Source organism: Sorex fumeus, unplaced genomic scaffold, assembly GCF_029834395.1.
Source record: "Sorex fumeus unplaced genomic scaffold, SorFum_2.1 ptg000018l, whole genome shotgun sequence".
NCBI classification, from domain to species: domain Eukaryota; kingdom Metazoa; phylum Chordata; class Mammalia; order Eulipotyphla; family Soricidae; genus Sorex; species Sorex fumeus.
The window spans coordinates 14,413,241-14,419,488 of NW_026606075.1; the positions used below are offsets into that span (position 1 = coordinate 14,413,241).

Consider the following 6,248-nt stretch of genomic DNA (forward strand, 5'->3'; position numbering starts at 1 on the left):
GCCTTATGATAATCATCAATTGACCTTATTGTCTAAATGTTCATCTCTGCTTGATTTAGTTCATCTATTTGTTGTATCTACATTCTACATTTGAGTGAAACCAGATGGTTTTTTACTTTATCCACTTCACATTTTACTAAGCAAGGTACCCTCTATCTCCATCTATGTTGCCCAAAATAGCAAGATTCTGCCTTTTAAAGTAGCATACTATTATTTTATTGAGGCTATATTCCATATCTTCTTTATCACTTCTTTAATGGATACTGAAATTTTTTCAATTTTTTGTTTATTATAAACAATAATTACCAATAAACCTGGGAGTGCATATGTTTCTTTGGATTAGTTTTTTTTAAAAAAAATTTGAGTAAATACCCCAAACTGGGTTCACTGCTTTCCAAAGCGGCTATATTTTACATTCTCACTGACAGGGCTCCATTTCACTCCACATCTTCTCCAGCACTTGTAGCGTTTTAGTCTTGGATGGTAGCCATTATCACAAGTGTTAGGGGATAGTTCTTTATTTTAAATTTAATTTATGAATAAGAAGAAATTATGAAAATATTTTCATATACATTTTGGTTTTTGGTTATCTGTTTTCTTTAAAGAAGTATATATTCATATTATCCATTGTCTAGCTTGGAAAGATCCATTGTTTGTTTAGCTTTCTAAAATTGTGTTTAATTCTATGTATACATTTTAAATACTAATCATGTATCGGGGCATGCATATATTTTCTCTCATTCTATAGGATCTCTTTATATAGTGATTGATTACACTATCTTCTAGCACCCAGACCAGTGTTGAGACTGAGTTAGTCTATGAAGGAATTGACTTTTACATCCCCCAATAAACATGGACAGTTTGAAGAACTAAATGGTAATTTGTTCTCAGGTGCCCTTAACCCAATAGAGAAAGTCCTTATGGATGCCAAGCTAGAAAAATACAACTCCATAATACTACGTTTGTGGATGGTTCTACCCCTACTGCCAAGAAACTTCTATAAGACTTCAGAGGAAAGGAATTGAGTAAGAATATTAATTCAAATCCAAATGAGGTTGTAGCTTGCATACTGATGCAGCTGCCCCACTATCCATCCTATCTGGAGACTAGTCTGAAAATATGCAAGATTTTCTTCTTCTGGGTGTTGCTCCTCTTTGCATAGGCATTAAAACTCAGAGTCTTGACTATCTCATAAAGCACCATATGACCAATCATGCAAGCAGGCATAGACCTTCACTGTCTTCTCTGACATCCAACTTTGTGTGCTTATTCAGATTTATGAAGCTGAGCAAGCTATCACCATGAATAAAAACTTGCTAGGCAATTCTGAACTCAGCATATTCCTGCATACCAAGGTGTTCCTCAGATTGAGGTCACTTTTGATACTGATGCCAATGACATCTTCATTGTCTCTACTTTGGATAAAAATACAGGAAAAGAAAATAAGATTTCCATCACTAAAGAAAAAAACTGTTTAAACCAAGAGGACATTGGATATGTGGTGCAAGAAGCTGAGAAGTTCAAAGTTGAAGATGAGAAGCTGTGGGATAAGCTGTCTTCCAAGAATTCCCTGGAATCCTATGCCTTTAAGATGAAAGCAATTGTTGAAAATTAAGAAAACTCCACTGAAGGTTAACAATGAATACAAACAGACCTTGACAAATACAATAAAATCATTAACTGACTTGATAAGAACTGACCAGTTGGCTGAGTGGAAGAATATGAGCATTAACAGAAAGAGGAAGAGAAAGTCTGCAATCATGTTTTCATCAAGCTATATCAGAGTGCAGGTGACAAGCAGGAGAAATGCCTAGGGTTTTTCTGGTGGTGGAACCCCTCCATCTTGTGATGTCCTCTTTGAACTTATTGTTGAAACGTAAGTGGATTAAAACATCCAATGCTAATAATGGATTAGCATTATTTCAAACAAACCATTGAGAAGACCCCATTATTATGTAGCAAATTGTATCACAGTAAAAACTTGAGCTACTGGAGCCAGAGAGAGTACAGAGGGCAAGTTACTGTCTTTGCACATACTGACCCAGGGATCCATCCCTGGCACCTAAGATGATCCTCTGAGCCTGCCAGGAGTGATCCCTGAGTGCAGAGCAAGGAGTAAGCCCAGAACACAGCCAGGTGTGGCCCTTCCCACCCCCAAATAAACAACAAACTTAAATAAAAAACCTAAAGACAAAAAAGCTTGAGTTGCTAATTGAGTCTAGTTATTACTAGATATTCTTATTACTTGAACATGAGACATACGCACAGCAAAGAAGATAAGTGTGTATATTATATATAATCTAAAGTACATTTTTATAGCTTAAGTGCTATAATTTTAAAGAAGAACAATAAAATAAATTGGAGAGATTAGTAGTGAAATAATAAATTCTAACAAAGAGACATGCCGAATATTAAAGTGACTAAGTTTTCTTTTTTTAAAAATTTTATTTTATTTTTGGGCTGGAGTGATAGCACAGTGGTAGGGCTTTTGCCTTACAAGCGGCCAACATGGCTGACCTGAGTTCGATTCCTCCGCCCCTCTCAGAGAGCCTGGCAAGTTACTTAGAGTATCTTGCCCGCACGGCAGAGCCTGGCAAGCTACTCGTGACGTATTCGATATGCCAAACACAGTAACAACAAGTCTCATCATGGAGACGTTACTGGGCCCGCTCGAGCAATTTTATTTTTATAAAGTTGTTTACAGTAGTTCATTACAGACATTATTTAAACACCAATCCCACCACCGCGCACCTTCCCACCACTCTAAGAGGAAAGTGTGTGAAGATTGCTGTATTTCATCCCAAACCATTTAAGCCCTTGTAAGAGATTACAAGCATGTATGTTTAACCCAGACAAATGTGTGCTACTTTTGGTACATCAATGGGCTAGAGTATAAGAGATCTAGGACGTTCTGTGTCACTCTCTTCTGGGAGTATTATTTCATAATCTCTGGATCTTGGCTGTTGATGGGATTATATTGGGATGGGGGCAGTTTGTGGGTGCCAAGCTACTGGAAAACTGGGGAACTGGGCGGAGGCCCAGTCCCGTTCCAAGCGAGCTTGGAGATCTCAGTCACAGTCCTGCATACCTGTGTTTTTCTGCAGGTTCCCCCATAGGTAATGCTCATCCGAGTCTATGGAGAGCGGCCCCAAGCATGGCTGTGCAATTGAATTCTATAACTTTTTTGTCTGGGGCCTGGGGGGAAACTCATCCTGCCCCCCTCCGAGTTGCCCCAGTGAAGACAGCCTGCTGTGGGGTCAGGATGTTCTGTGCAAAGTGAGTAAGTTTTCATCTTTCTCTGAAAGAAATAGACTCCAGAGGTAAAGAAATAGTACAGCAGGTAAGGTTCTTGTCTTGCATGAGGCTGACTCAGTTTTGATTCTATCACCACATATGGTCCCTCAAAGCACTGCCAGGAGTGACCCCTGAACACAGAGTCCAAGATGTTCTCTGAGCTCTGCTAGGTGTGGCCCAATCCTCTTGGATCAAACAAAACAAAAGGCTCAGAATAAATCACAGCATACTCTTATTCCTTTCTTGCTTCTTCACCTTGTTCACTCTTCACTCTTATTCCTGCCTGCTATTAGTTCCTTTTCTATTTATCATTATAAAATGAGGCCCCCATAACCATGCCACTGGACTCCATGTCAGGCTATTTTCACTTGGGGAACCCCAGAGTGGGGCGGGTGAGAGTCCATCCTGCTCCAAGGTACCCAGCCCCGGCAGTCAACCTCCATTACCCAACCGCTGCCATGCTCCAGGTCACTTTCCGGACGCTCAGGCTGAGCCTCATGCATGAATGAAATCCCATGGAATCCAGGTAATGCAGAACTTTGTGACCTTGGACTCTGGACTCAATGAGACCTGGGAGCAGAGATCCTCTGCCTGCTTTCTCCAGTCTCCAGTGACCCAGGGATCACACTCATAAGCCACACCCTGCCGGCACTAGATAATCTCCTCATAGGCCACCCTCCAGAACTTACAGCTGCTTCTCCCAGATGGGAGTATAAAATGAGGCCCCCATAACCATGCCACCAGACTCCGCGCCAGACTGTTTTCACTTGGGGCATCCTAGAGCGGGCTGGGCGAGAGCCCTCCCCACCCCAAGGGACCCACCCACTGCAGCCGACCTCCCCTACCCAACCGCCACCATTCTCCAGGTCGCTTTCCATTCTAAGTCACTTCTTACCCATTTTTCATAATTACCATACCATATTTGATGGGGTTCAGACAGTAGGCAACAAATCATAGAGAGAAATATATAAATATATGCCTCTCAGAGAGTCCTGGATACCAAGAGTATCCTGCCCACATGGGCAGAGCCTAGCAAGCTCCCTGTGGCGTATTCGATATACCAAAACCAGTAATGACAGCAGGTCTCATTCCCTTGGCCCTGAAAGAGCCTCCAATTGTTGGTAAAAGACAAGTAAAAAGAGGCTGCTAAAAACTCAAGGCTTAGAGGAATAGAGATGTTTCTGGAGCCCGCTCAAGTAAATTGACGAACAACGAGGTGACAGTGATACAGTGATACAGTGATTTATCCTTATGAAATGATGTCTTTTATATTCTCTTGTTACTTTAGGAAAAAACAAAAAGGCAAATGTGCTCATATTCCATATTTAATGCGAAAACCCAACTTGTTCTTTTAGATCTTATTTTTTGGATCATGCTTGCTTCTTACATGTTTTCATTTTTCATCGTGTAAATTTCCTTGATAAAACAAAACACTTATACATTTTTGGAAATTAGAAAAAAATAAATAAACGATTATATTCATATGTTAGAATTTTATGTAGATATTGGAACTGACATTTTATAAAGTTTTTAATGCAAGAAAATATTCAGATTATGTAAATTTTAAATCCCATAAAAACCATTTATAATAAGCACGATATACATTATGCAGTTCAACTGTTGATGTAAAACATACAAAGAAGAAAGAGCAATAGAAAGAAAAGCATACTTTGTTATATCTAGGAACTGATATCGTCTTTTTTTAGTAATTTTTCTGATATTTTCCTCAAATATTTATTCACTTGATCACTTGACTTCCTGTTAATCATCGATTTGCTTGAGCGGGTGCCAGTAACATCTCCATTTGTCCCTGTCATGTGCTAGTGTAGCCTAATGGCGTCTGTTCGTTCTAGGAACATGAAGAGCTTCAAACTGATTGTTCAGGGTTTTGATGAGGAAGTCTGACCATCTTGTAGGTGGGCGGCCATGCAGTCTTTGGACATCCTATGTAATCCAGTCGATAATAGCTCTAGTCCAGCGGTCGTCTCCAAATCTCATTACGTGTCCAGCCCATCTGATTTTTGACGCGTTGGCAAATGAGACAGCATACCTGATTCTTGACTGTAGATGGAGGTCGGAACTCTGGATTCTTTCTCTCATTTGAGTGAAGCGTGATACACCAAGCGTGATACTCTTTTGATTTCTCTTTGGGAGACCCGAATAGCGTTCTCATCCTGTTTTCGTAGGGCCCAGATCTCTGAGGCGTATGTTAATGCAGGAAGAACAGTGGAATCGAAGAGATGTGCCCGAGCCGGAGGTTCTTCATCCTCTTAGCTATTTCTTTGACGCTTTTGAAGGCGTTCCAAGCTATTCTCTTCCTCCTGCGCAACTCAGGTGCCAGGTCATCTATCATGTTGACTTCTCGACCTAGGTACACATAACTGTTGCATTCAGAGATGGTCGTTCTGCTGATAGCGAATGGAACGTCAGGAATGAGACTGTTTCTCATAAACATTGTCTTCGTGAGATTCAGCTGGAGTTTGACCTTTCCACACTCATGGTCGAAATCAGCCAGCATTTGTGCCTCTTGGCTAATGTTTGGTGTTATTAGAACGATGTCATTTATTACTTTGCTAAACAAAAAATAGAAATCGGTGGTTTTATATTTATATAAATAGATTCATATTTAATTTGTATTACATTTATATACATATATAAATGAATTTGTCCATTGGATTTCAATTTAAAAAACCTCAGATTATCCAATCTGTTGAAATGTTGGAGATAAATAATAAATTTTTCTTTCACCTTGTGTAATTGTATGACAAACATCATGGATTGATAAACTATAGCTAGGAGGAAAAATTTCTGTTTTGAAAAGAAAGTTTTATTGAATTCCAGCCATATTCCTTCATTTATGTTTTGTTCACAGGTGCATCTATGTTATAATGGTAGACTTTAATACTTGTGACAGAGACCATCTGGCATGAAAGACCTAAAATATTTATTTTCTA

The 6,248-nt window shown here is 39.6% G+C and overlaps 1 pseudogene; it reads left to right on the forward strand.

The window, feature by feature from the left end:
- The first annotated feature begins 778 nt into the window (after positions 1-778).
- On the forward strand, positions 779-1,849 carry LOC130021647 (heat shock cognate 71 kDa protein-like; annotated as a pseudogene).
- The last annotated feature ends 4,399 nt before the right edge of the window (positions 1,850-6,248 follow it).